This window comes from Ursus americanus, chromosome 4 (genome assembly GCF_024610735.1).
Source record: "Ursus americanus isolate L20-20 chromosome 4, mUrsAme1.1.p, whole genome shotgun sequence".
Classification (NCBI taxonomy): domain Eukaryota; kingdom Metazoa; phylum Chordata; class Mammalia; order Carnivora; family Ursidae; genus Ursus; species Ursus americanus.
Window position 1 is genome coordinate 54707065 of NC_142130.1, and position 14251 is coordinate 54721315.

The window sequence follows — 14251 nt, forward strand, 5'->3', positions numbered from 1 at the left end:
GATCGCTAAGACCCTATCCAGCTCAAAGAAGTGATTATATGATATATTCCCACATGACATTTTACACATCTCCAGGGCTAAGAACCAGGACCAGTTTAGGCAGATGCCCTTGGAAATGATGGATGGCCAGCTTGTTTCAAGATGGAAGAGTTGCACTTTATATGGTGCTGTCATTTTCTGATTGCTGCAGTAACAATTCAGAGTTTCAGAGCTCATTTTATAACCTTGATCTTTACACCTGTGTTCACTGAGGGCAAACCACTTTCCCAAGAAAATCTAGAAAACCTAACCAAATTTTCACCTTTCTTGTCTAGAGAATTTTAATTGTCCACAGGGTGCTTTATCTCGAATCAAAGGAAGGGAAATAATGCCTGAAAGGAGAACCTATAAATTGTATTATTATTTCTAAATTTTGTGATTAAGAACAAAATTTGCATTTTAGTCCTCTCAGACAATTTTTGCCTTTCTCATTTATAGGCAATTTTGGAGTCAATTACAAAAGTTTTTCTATTTACTTAATTATGAAAGCAATGCATGTTTATTCTGGAACTATTATAGAAAAGGGGAACTGAGGACGTAGAGATGCCCCCAATTCTGCCCTCCGCAGTTGGCTGTTTTCTCTTTCTTTTATTCTAGGTAAGCAAGAACATTGGGGAATTGGCAATAAGTTCTACTTTATATTTTGAAAACTTCTTTTAAAATTTATATATTATTAGCTAATTTACACAATTTTTCATCTCTACCTTCAAAGATAACATATTACTATTATTGTACAAAACGTTACAAAACTCTAGTTTTCACTGTTTTGTGATTTTCAGTGTCATTTTGATTTACGTCCCTTTCTGTTTGTTCGTTTTCATTCTTCTTTTTCAAGAAAATATTTAAGATCATTTCAGCCCAAATTTCCTCCAATTGGGTATAATATATAGAGGAAAGCACACCTCTGAATTTCATACCACACTGTTTTGTGGTTTTTGTTTGTTTGTTTTTTAACATGAGACCTTTGCTTTATAAACAACAGGCAAGTTTCAACACACTGGGAGCAGTGTTATAATGATTTCCATCATAACATGTAGAAAAATATCATAGCATAAAGAAAATAACAAAAATTTTTGTTGCAACCTTTAGAAAGTGAAGAGTAACTCCTCCTTTGTATAATCTTGTTTTTAAGTATGTATTTTTTAAAAACATGTTCACAAGCCTACCAACTCTCTGCTCTTGGAGGGCAGAGCTCTGGTCTTATTACCCAATATTCTTCCAATGTCTAGAACTATTCCTGATCCATTGTGTTTGCTGGGTAAACACTTGTGGAGTTGAAATGAATAAAATAGAATAAATTCCAAATATTTTAATATTTTGTGATAGGTTGCTTTGTGATTTCCAATAGCATCGCAGTAAGCGGCAGCAATGGTTAAGAGCTTAGCTTCTGCTCCCTGCTGCTAATTTTCAAATCCCCAAATGAGATAATCTTGGTCTAACTCTTAGCAGAGTGCTGAGTCCACATAATAATTAATGCCAAGTACTTGTTAGCTTTCAGTGATTTGGGCAATTTTTTTTTTTTACTATATATATTTTTTTCCTCCTAAATACGAACCCATTTTTTTCCTGAGGACTTTCAGTTAGATTTTTCAAAACAGAAATAAGCTCCTTCTTTAGGGTTATATATAAAATGTCTTAAAGAGTTGGTAGGGGGAATAAAATATGCCATATTTTACAATAAATTTATATATAATTGCTATTTTACATTGCCTGTATCACCTAATACTCCAATGTCTCATTCACTCATAATGTTTAATGGGAACATATTTTAAAATAAAATGTGGTACAGAGTCATAAATATAATTTATAGCTCTTTCCATGGTACTTGTACTCTAAGCTTTTCAAGCATTCAGCTAGTATAACATGACCCCTTTCAATGAATGAGCAATTTGAGGCATCAACTAATGACGTCTGATGTTTCCCCTGCATGTGGAAGATATATGAGAATGGCCAAATTGCGACCAAATTGCAACTGCAAATCTGCATTGCTCTATGTGTGACAGAATCTTTGGAAATTTATCTCAGCCACATCAAGACAGATGCATAAACAAGCCTAGTACTGTGAAAAGTCTGAACCATGGAATCCCCTAGTCCAGCCTTATCCAACAGAAACACTGTGAGCTATTCAGACAATAGAAACAAAGAGAAACATATATGACTTCACATTTTCTAGTAGCCACATTAAAAAAAGTTAAAAGAAACAGGTGAGATTAACTTTAATGTTTTATTTAACTCAAGATGTCCAAAATATTATCATCCTAATGTGCAATTGATATGAGGTATTGAGATATTTTATATTTGTGTTTTCATTCAAAGTCTTAGAAATCCCACGTGTACCTTACACTCACAATACATCTCAACTGCGACAAGCCACATTTGAAGTGCTCAAGCCACGTGGCTCATGGCTGCCATATTGGGCAGTGCTGCTCTAGTCATTTCAGCTTTGGAGGCACCAGAGGGCGGCCCCGTGGTGTAGAGGCAAGAAGACAAAGACCAGCTTGGAATCAGGTGTGCCTGTTCTTGGCTCTGACAGTTGGTATTGAAATGGCTGTGAACAGTGATTTAGTGTCTCTGGGTCTCAAGTATCTACTCTCTATAATGGAGGTTGTTAGTAACTGCCGTCCTCCTCTTAGGAGGCTGGGGGGAAGATTAAATAAGATATTGTATGTGTAAGTGCTCTGTTAGATCATAAAGCACCATACATATGTAAGGCATTACTACCCGTTATCGTAGATTTACTCTCATGACTTGCCCAAGGCCACATTCCCAGTTGGTAGGAGAATCAAGGATAGACTCGGGGGCTTCTGACTTCCAGCCATCTGCTTCAACTAAAGCTGTTCATACCAAGCTAGCTTTAAAAAAACAAAACAAAACAAAACAAAACCAAAAACCTCCAAACCTTTCTGCTTCAAAAAGAGATAAGGAAGGGAGTGTCAGTAAGAAGTAAATTCCATATTAAATACTTAGGGTCTTCTTGACCACTGTCATCATGTTCTGAAGTTAAAATTACACATATAGGATATTTATATACTTCTATATCAGAATTACAACCATCAAGGATTGGACTTCATTGCTGTCATAGAATATAAAACCCCACGTTTTTCAATGTTTCAAACAACTTCTAAATTGAACTGTGGTTTCCCCACTCTATTTACCTCCAAAATAGAGTACAACCACAAGAAAGCCCTTCTGTAGTGGGCTTGATTAATAAGACAGATATGGATCAATTCAGCAGGTTTTCCATGGATGTTTTTGGTTACAGATGTAGCTCATTAATTCCCATGTGTGAGACACCTCTCTAGTGTCAGTCCAAGAGACACATTAATCTCTCAACAGAAAGTGGGAATAATTCAGTTCAATCCGTATGATTTAAGTGCTTACTGTGTATAAGGCACATTAGATATTTTAATGAGTGAAAGGAGCTTATTTCCAAGATAATTGTCACTTAAAGATATGTGTTATTTAACTTGAAGAAAATATGGAAATTTCTACCAAAATGTCTATGACATATGATTCAGTAATCTATATTTTCAGAAAGTAAAAGATGATCAGAAGGGTAATTCCAGATTATTCAAAAGTAATTTTAAAAGTGACATTCTTTACTTTTGGAGGGCACACAGAGGATTAATTAATCATGACCTATTTCCATTTTTCTAACTATAAGTCTACCATGGTTTTCATATTTACTTTTTTTTGTTGTGATTTTCTACATTCATTTCAAATGAATTTCTTCATGGAATTCTAAAAACCACACAAAATATCTAGAGCTTTATACTGTGTGAATTAGGCACAAACCAAGTTCATTTTCACTGACAGAAACCCATTCAAAAAGTTCTTTATTCTTTTTTCTGTCAAAATTCCTTCCTAAAAATGACATTCAGCTGGTTATTTTTATTAGAAAACTATCATATACAAGCTTCGGCCTGCCTGAGTTGATGACCTTGTTGAATAAATGTAATTTTTATTTTCATTTGCTGAATCATTGCTGTTGACTATTGAATGAAATCGTTTTTTGAGTAACCTTTACATTGTATTGCTTTTGCACCCTAGTTTAAAAACAAAGCTTAATTTTTTAAAAGTCCAATAAAATGCATTTTTGATATTTCCACTATAACTTTACAAGGAATTCCTCTCCTCTACCCTATAATAATCACCTCCTGCATTTTTATGATTTAGTTTAACATTATTATTGTAATTTTTTACTGGGTGAGCCCATCAATGTCCTTGGCAGCAAGATTTTGTTACAAGAAATCCAGAAGCCGAGCCTGTAGTTGATTGCAACAATTATAAAATTTCTCTGGATTGAGTTCAGAGCCTTACACTGACATTATGAATGTAACAGAGTCAGACTTCTTCATCAGCTTTTCCAAAATACACCATTGGTTTGAGTCCTATAAGCTGTTGCTTAAATGGACATCTATTTTTTGTTCAATGGTTTTGCTTTATAAATATTTCATTTGATTAACATCTGGCTTTGATGGAATCCAGCCAAAATAATTAGAGGTACCTGCCGTAAAAGTGTGATACCTTAGGAAAATCATTAACGTATTTGCATTTCTTCAAAACCTGTGAACGAATTCGTTCTAGACAGGATGTGGTCCTGTGGCGTTAGCTGTAGGGCCAGATGCTATGCTTTTCTCTTTGTTCGAGTACACCTTGAGTGAGAATGTAAAAATCTGAGGAATCTTAACTATTCACTCTTCAAATTACTAAATAAAATGAAATAGACTATGAGAAGCCATTGTACTATTGAATATCAGGAAATACTGAGTTGGGTGTCCAAAAGTCACACTTAAAACCAGGCAATGGTAATAAGCACAGGACGGCTGTGGATACTATGAGATAATGTCTGCTCGTCAGAAATGAATGGTGTTTTTTCTTTTTCCAATCAAGTTCAATTAATGATGTACTTTATATTTTAATTGTTTCAATTAAGAAATCAATTAAGGAATAAGAGATATTGGCATGCTGTTGGTTTTTAATTGCAGATATACTCAATATTGTATATGAATAAAACTGTGTTTGTTATATCTTGCTCTGGTTCATAGATCCTAGACTGTCATTAGGATAATTTAGTACATGTCACTTCAGTCCTCCGAAAGGAATCATTTCTTCATTTCAGCTCATAACTTAAAATTATAACGTATCAGCCGGAAAAAAAAAACCCAACAAAACCTTGGCCCAATTAAGAGAAATTTGATAATGGTAGAAAAGCACATACAGACATGACTGGGAGATGATAAGATTATTTTAATTTTCCCATTTGCACTGGAATTATTTATTTTACAAATCTCCAGATCTTTTATTACTTAAAACCCTCTGCTGAATCATGAAAAGAAGCTTAAGTTAGCAGTTTTCCTCTGCAAAATCTAGCTGCTAGCATCTGGTGAACACTTGGATACCTAGTCAGCTCCTATGGAAATAATTATTTTAAGACTCTATTCAACAGGCCTGGGCTTAAAAATCAGCTAGAATCACACTCTGCACATGTATTTTACCCTGGGGGATTTTAAAACCTGGCATTAGCGATGGTCTCAAGGCTTTTTGCAGCAATGAAAATGGGGATTGGGACATTGGCCCTGCAGGCAGGCCGGATACCCCAGTGTCTGCCAATGGCCGCTGTGCTCCGGGACAGCGACTTCCGTCTGCAGTTGGCTTGAGGACCACCCAGGGCCGGGCCGCTGCGCCACCCGCCATTGCTTCACACACTTACATTTAGACTTGGCGGGCTGAGGAATCAAGAACCAGTGTCCTTGCTCGTGCCCTCCTGTGGCACGCCCGCAGCTGGTTTCTGTCTCTTCACCAGATGTTGCTTCACTTCAAGAACAGCTTCTGAGGGAGAAAAAAGAGGATACTTTTACTCAATTGGAAGACAACAAGAAGCTTGAGTTATTATCAAAGTATATTGTTTTGGGATCAAAGGAAAAATTATATAATAGGACTGTATAAATACATACTTTGATAAAAAATGCTATTATTTACCAAAATGTAAGTGCGCATTTAGAAGATATTAGAGATAATTGTATAGTGATTAGAAGAGAATAATTTTTTGTGTTTCTACGTATGCAAACCCGCACTTACTTATTTTAATTAGATACACTATATAGAGTTTTTGTCCAGATAAGCAATCTATTGTATATCTTTATTGATTTTCATGGTTATATTATGTGTTAAGTTCTCATTCATTTAATTCCCGTTAATACAGATTTGAGATAATTTAGAAAGGATTTGGCATTTGCTACAGAGGAAGCAAATTTATGAGGAAGTAATGCCTAAGGGAGAAAAGTTAGATTTGCTTAAGAAAAGTAGATTTTTCCAGCAACACATTTCCATCTAATTTGCATACAATAGTATTTGAATTAGAAATTGTTCTTTGTTATTTATCAAGTCAGATCTGATAGAAGTTTAATTTGGCAACACTTTCAGCTTTTCATTTGAGCTCTTGTTATAATTTAATTAGTTAAAAATACTTTATAAATCATCTGTAATTTAGACTTTTTACAAATCATATGGGACTTCTCCACATGAACTCGATTTTCAGAAATTTAACTGTGTTTCGGGTAATAGATACTCTCTAACTTATTTTGGTATATTTTGTAGAGACTTGTTTAGGAAATATTCTCTACATTTGTTGCTCAAAAAAGATCTAAATAGGGACAACTTCAGACATTTAGAGAAATAAAAAGATTTGAAAGCCATGATTGGTTGGTTAAGAAGTAAGGCAGAATTGGGTATCCAATTTAGAATTTCTGCAATGTGGTATAAGTGTCATATTCTAGAGTAGTACTAGTCAGTAAAACTTTCTGTGATAATGGAAACGTCATATATTTCACATTCAATCTGTTAGCCACTGACCACATAGGACTATTGAGTTCTTGAAAGGTGGTTAGTATGAGTGAGGAACTGAGTTTTTAGTTTTATTTCATTTTAATAAATTTAAATTTAAATATCTACTTGTGGCTAATGGAGAGTATAAATCTAGAGTTTTTCTGTATTCTGTATTTAACATTAAGTGAAGAAGTCCTTGAATGTCTTCTAGCTGCTGAATGTCTATGAAACACGTGTCCCCAGAACATAAGGCCCGGCTCTGACACGTATACGCAGGCCTGATGACTGGAGGCAGCAACACTCTGAACTTTGGCTCGACTCGTGGATTTTCAGACACAAGTTTAGGTTCTATAGGTGATTTGAGAACACTTTGTCTCTAGAAAGCCATGGGATCTCAAATGATCTCTAATAATAAAGTTCAATGATGGTACATGGACTCAAGGGCTTGACTTCTCCAGTTCGTTCCTGTATAGTGTGACTGGCCGTTAATAAAGGCAGATATGAAGGAGACACTGCACGAACAGCTAGCTCCATGAAAAAGAAACTTCAGATTCAGACCAGACAGGAGGATCAGGCTGATAAATACTTCTGTGTCTTTGCCCAAATTCCTCCTCAGTAAATATTCACAGAGCACGGCGATGTGCAAGGCATGATGCATAAATGTGGGGGGAAAATAGAGCCCTGTGCCCTCATGGTGGTTAACTGTATTAGACAATAGGAGTTTTTCCAGTGTCTTCTTCCAAAATTCATTTTTTCCTGGATATGGTGAAAATAAAACAGGAGAAAGATACACAGGCTAGCCAGAAATGCTGAGGATCACTATCGTGTGTGTCGTACACCTCATTCCTTTCACGTCTTCCTGCAGTTTTCACAGTTCCTCACCCACATGGATGACAAAACCAGTTTTTGAAATGCAGCTCTGGAAGCAGAGAAAATAAAAGACCCCAACGACATTTTTAGAACAGGAGATGAGTATCACCATTTAGCATTTACTGAGTGTTTACAACATGTGTAAAAGGAGTTCTTTCCTCTCTAGTAGCCAGAAGAATGTTCTTTAAAATAATTACTACTTTTTTGTTGCTGTAATAGAATAACCTTTTTTTTCTGTGTCAATTAAAACACTGTAAGAGAGAATGCTACCATCACTGCTTAAAAATAAATCAAATTATTCAATATTCAAACATGATTGCAAGACCTGAAAAGAACTACCAGTTATACAGGCCAAAAGTAGCTCATTGTATTTTAGTTCATTTTGGAAGAGTGAGTCAGAAATGTGGCAAAGTACTAAGCATGAACAGTTTAGTTAGACTTCTTCATCTTTTTTTTTTTGCCTTCACGCAGCAACCTGCATAATTAAATGTATGGTTCAACCTACATATTTAGATGAATTTTCAAATGTGTTACTGATGGCAATTTAAGGATTAAAAAGATTAAGAATCAAATTAAGTGAATTTAGCTATAGTACATTGTACCTAAAATATCTAAAGATCTTAAAGTCATTTTTCCAAATATATCATTTGATAATGTCCTTGATTTTATAGACAGACACTTTGAAAATAATTTAAAAAAATGAATTAGAAAGCAATGGAAAATATCACAACGAAGAAAGAGATAAAGTTATATAAATACTTAAAAACCAGTTGCATATAAAAACATATTAACATATAACAAAATTAAAAGGTAAAGGGGAGTTTGCTTTATTCTTGCTACAATTTTATACCCCATCGAGGGTTTGAAAACATCGCCATAAATTCTTTGATCTTCCCCTGTGTTCTCTCCCACTGAATCTGGGAGGACTGGGGACTGCTTAGACCAAGAGGGCACAGTGGAGATGTCACTCTGTGACCTGTGAGCTTGGCTCATACAAGGCCACAAAGTTGCTGCCTTGTTTCTAAAATACTGTCTTGTGGAGTCCTGGGCCTCTAAGGAGGACGTGTGACTCCCCTGAGACCTCGGTGGAGGAGTGGCCACACGTTGGTGCTCCTGTTGGCAACGCCGGAGGAACCCGGTCTTCCTTCTACTCTCGCCAGGTCACTAAACACGTGAGTCAAGCCATCTGGGGCTCTTGAGAGCAGCCAATCTGCCAGGTGAGTAAGCCGTTAAGAGCAGAAAAAGCAACCAGCCAAGACCATAAAATTATGAGATAAAAATAAAATGTTTGTTGTTTTAAGCCCCTACATGTTGATGTGGCTTGCTATGCAGCAAGAGGTAACCGGAGCACAGCCTCTTGTATGTAGGATATGTTTACAATGAAAATTTGAAAATTAAATGTGAGATACAGCCTGGGAAGTTATTTGCAAAAATTGATGAAGACAGTCTTTTTCTTTTTTTAAGGACAATCTTAGTATTCTTTTTATATAAAGAGCTCTTATAAATCACTGAGAAAAAAATAGCAACACCATGTAGGAAAATGGACACTTAAGTGAACATAAAATTCACAAAAGAAAAATGAAAAGGCTAAGAAACATGGAAAAAATGTTCAATCTTATTAGTAAGTAAAGGAAATGTGAATTAAATAATAGAGTTAAAAGTTTGGTTATCAAATTGGCAAAGATAAAAAATTATATTTACTGTTGGTTTGGGTTAAGTGGCAGTTTAAATGGCACAAGTTTTCTGGAAAATAAATTGATATTACATGAGTAGAGTTTTAAGAATATCCTATTATTTGATACCACTAGGAATCTAGGAATTCTGCTGAGAAAGTAATCAGAAATGAAGTAAAATAATATATAAAATGTTTATCACAGTTTATTTATAGGAGCAAAAACATAGAAACAAGCTAAATGCCAATCAGTACCATTAAATAAACCATGTATTTTACGTTACAGAATATTATTTTATTATTTAGAATGAAATTTCAAAGATATTTTGTTAGTTCTGATCTAGGGACACCACATTAGAGTAGAAAAATCCTAGGGCTTTAAGTCATACAGACCAAGCTTTGAATGAATCCTGGATTTGCCATTTACTTTTGCTGGATATTTGGAAATTTTATTTATCTCTCTGAGTTTCAGTTTTCATAAAAGAAAAATGGGGCTAAGTAACTATACCAACGGCGGTAGTGATAATTAAGAGATTACGTATGTAAAGTAAGCAAAATAGTTTCTCAATACGTGTTGTTTCTTTTCTTACACTCCAAGGACATCATCTGAGCTCCATATCTAAATTCACATCGCTTCCAAATTCGCTCACATTTCTTCGGCTCTGGGCCCCTCTATATATCCCTTTCCACCATAGTCCAGTCTTTACACCTTAGAGAGATCTCAAAAACAAAAGCAAGCAAACACCATCAATTTTCTTGCTTACCATTCTTCAACGGTTCCAATTGCATTAAAAAGTATCTACTCTTGCCCCACTCTCCACACAGCAGATGGGGTGAACTTTGGAAAAGGAAATCAGATTATGCTATTCTCCTGCTTACTTCCCGACCCCCTTGTACCCGATAGCTCCTCGTAGAGCTTAGAACAGACCTAAACTTCTTTTCTGGCTTCCCTGCCTCATATGATTCCTACTTTGCCTACCTCTCGATTTTACCCCTTCTCTCCCTTGCCCTTTATTCTCCAGCCACACTGACCTTCTCCTTATGGAAAACATTATGCTGGGCCCCACCTTCAGGCCTTTGCTGTCCTCTGTCTGGAATGCTCTTCCCCCAGAACCATGCATAGCTGGGCCTTTCGCCACTCAAATCTCAATGTGAATATTGTTTCCTTAGAGAGGTTTCTCTTCATCATCCAATCTGAAGTCAACCACTCATCTCCATGTATCTCTAATCTAATCCTCTTTAGTTGTACTGTAGCAGTTATATCTTCCTTAATTATACATTTTACTCATTTATAATCTGCCTCAACACCAACAGTTCCTCTCTCCCCACCCCCCCTCGAGAGCAGGGAACTTGTTTGTTTTGTTTACTGTAACATCCCTTGCTATGAGAAGTAGACCTGGCACATGGTAGGTGTTCCACAAATATTTGCTGGAAGCATTGGAAATACTTCTTGTACTTCTGCAACATAGCTTAGCAGTGCAAAAGAAACAGCATTTGACATAATTAAAAAAAAAACAGAAATTTTAAATTATATGGGCATTTTTTAAAGCTTTGATGGTTCTGATTAAAGTTAAGTACATTGCTTCAATTTTGAAAAAAAGAAAAAAAACCACAAACAAAATCATAACAGCATAAAATTATTTCAGGAGTGTGATGAGATCTCCCTTGTCAAATCGGATACTTTTAAAACCCTACCGCCACTCAACAGGCTCCTTGCTTTGAAATGAAGAATACACCCTACCACCAATATTTTTACTGCTGCAGAGCATGTGATTTATTTACTGGCTGGGGAACAAGTCTTAGTAAAAGATCTCCTTTCAGCACTGAAAGTGTTGAAAACAGGGTTTCTGTTTTGAGGCTGGTTTAATATAAGCCTCTAGAATGCGGAGATGTCCTAAGTACCCCATTGGGTGGATGGCAGTTAAAAGTGTTCCTCTTGTCACTCACTCTGGGGACTGCAGACCCTCCGTGGTTGGGCCTCCATGTCCGGGGATGATCCCAAGATCCTACAGTACTGAGATCCATTTCCATAAAATCCATGGGAAAAATCTGAATTGCTATTTATAGATACGCCATACCATTTCAGAAATTATATAACATTCAGACACTCAGGCGCAAGTTTGGATAAGTATTTCAACATAGTCTGTCCTCACCAGTTTTGAATTTCCTCCACAATGCAGGCTGGCCACATTCTTATGATTCTTGAAGAGAAAGGAAATACATGTTTATTAAACATGTCTTTTGGGCCAGTCCTGCTAATTGTGTTATCTGTACGGTTTCATTTAATCCTTATAACAGTGCAACAAATGAGTAAAGTCAATGAGAAGACAGATCCTCTTCTTTCACACAATGTGGAAGGTCAGTGAATCAGGAATCAGCAAATGAAGGAACGGCCTATTCTTATCCCACTGACATTATCCCAGGGTTTATTTCCAAGTTTCTCAACACTGTGTTTTATTTTACAGATTCAGGCAGTTGTGTTGAGCATGGAAAATGTTCATTGATTAATAATGCTATTAAATTGGGCATCTGAGTTACTTAAAACTGTGCATCTGAATTACTTAAAAATGCCAGGAATTAGAAAAAGACAATTGGGTGAGGCAATCTGAGGTTTCTGGAAGCTATTTTTTCTCTCTTTTTTTTAAATTTCAAATCAATTTAATTAACATATAGTGTATTATTAGTTTCAGAGGTAGAGTTTAGTGATTCATCAGTTGCATATAACAGCCAGTGCTCATTCCATCAAATGCCCTTCTTAACGCCCATCACCCAGTTACCCCAATCCCCCATGCTTCTCCCTTCCAGCACCCTCAGTTTTTTTCCTATAGTTAAGAGTCTCCTATGGTTTGTCTCCCTTTCTGGTTTCATCTGGAAACTACTTTTATCTTCTCATAGAGTAGTGTATCTGATTTGGTTTCATTAATAATGTTTGGGGAACTGGAGGGAGGGGTATAAAGGCCCATTTCCTTTTCTCCCCTGCATCCAAAGGAACAACTTCATCCTTCAGCTGATTTTTACAAAAACTTAAGGTTGCACTGCCTAAGATAAAAACTAGGAATGAGAATTCTATTTTTACTAAAATAGAATCAATTATGAATTATCAACAAAGTCCTGACAAATTGGAAAGGAGAAAAAACCATCTCCTGAAATTGTACTAAGCCACTTTTTAAGGTCTGGGTTGCGAGATCACTGGCCTTCTTTTAAGTACATTATGGTTAGAGAGACATTGAGTTTTCCTTTATAAGATCCACGTCATGATCACACAGTTCAAAGAAGCCAAGTCTAAATGATCTGGTAGACGAAAGGATGGAAAAGATCTAAATAGCTAAAGAGTATCTGAAATCTTTGGGGTCTACTAGTTTGGAATCAGAAAAGTAGAAGTGAGAAATTAATTAACACTTCAATATATGAATAAGTTTGAGAAATAGTGACTAGTTCATAGAACTGGAGGGCTGCAGCTTCATGGGTTGAAATCTAGAATTAGGCCCTCATCATACAATTTAAGAAGTGATATTCGAGAGAAAATGGTCTATGATATTTTCATTCTAGGTGCATCTTTCTAACACTTTTGCAATAGATAGAAATATATGAAATGCTTCCCAGAAGTTCCTCATCCATGCCAAGAGATTATAGCTCTTTTCAAATGAAGCCATTGGCTGCATCTTCAGACAGGATAAATCATGGTGATTCAAGGTGTGGTCATGTATGAAGTACATATAGGAGCTCTCCTAGCTTGAAGTCTCCTTTTGGTTATCCAGCTATTTGGCACTGTAGGGCGCTGCAGAAATTGAACCAAAAGATACAAAGTAAGTGGATTCCTTTGTTTGGGCTATGTGAAGACATCCTTGGATTCAACCATCTTGTCATTTGCATTATTGTCCATTCATATGTTTATTTATGCAATTGACTAATTGATAAATTAAACATCATGCCTCATCAAATTGACCTGTGAAGCAATTTGTTTTGGGTAAGTTTAAAAAAAATACCTTGGGTAAATAAAATTTGACTTTATCTTACCTCTAGTTAAAAGTTGATTTATTCTTTTTTTTTTTTTAAAGATTTTATTTATTTGAGAGAGAGAGAGTATGAGCAGGGAAGGGGCAGCGAGGGAGAGGGCGAAGCAGACTTCCTGCCAACCTGGGAGCCTGACATGAGGCTGGATCCCAGGACTCTGAGATCAGGATCTTAGCCAAAAGTAGACGCTTAACCGACTAAGCCACCCAGGTGTCCCAAAATTTGATTTATTCTTTTTTTTTAAGATTTTATTTATTTATTTGAGAGAGAGAGAGAGTAAGAGAGAGAGCACAAGTGGGAGGAGGGGCAGAGGGAGAGGGAGAAGCAGACTCCCTGCTGAGCAGGGAGCCCGATGTGGGGCTTTCTCCCAGGTCCCTGGAATCATGACCTAAGCTGAAGGCAGACGTATGTATAGCCGACTGAGCCACCCAGACACCCCAAAAGTTGATTTATTCTTGTGTAAGACTAATTGATGATACTGATTAGGTAACAGCCAACTAATTAAAATCATGCCCTAAAATAATCACTTCATGTACCTTTGAAATAAGTCTGTCTTTCTAGTCACTTGTCTTGTAGAATAACTATGATCCAAACTATGGTAGGAGGAAGCAGGAAGGAAAAGGAGATGCTGTGTGTGTCTGGGATATGATTGAGGTTCTGAAACACTCCAGAACCTTCATAGGAAAAATAGGATGAGAACCAGATTTTCTCCAGACATCAGGATGTGGCTGAGCTCCATTTTTAGTGGAAAGATATTTACTTCCATGTTCTAGATGATAGGTTATGTTTGCACTTGACTGTGATGGGTCCCCTAACCCTATAACAATC

General features: G+C 36.3%; 1 protein-coding gene across 1 annotated transcript in view; it reads right to left on the reverse strand.

The window, feature by feature from the left end:
- Positions 1-14251, reverse strand: part of COL8A1 (collagen type VIII alpha 1 chain) — a 150944-nt gene that overhangs the window by 46729 nt on the left and 89964 nt on the right. Inside the window, exon 2 of the mRNA XM_045785370.2 lies at positions 5753-5871. The gene's annotated coding sequence lies outside the window, so the exon portion shown is untranslated. The remainder of the gene's footprint in view (positions 1-5752; positions 5872-14251) is intronic.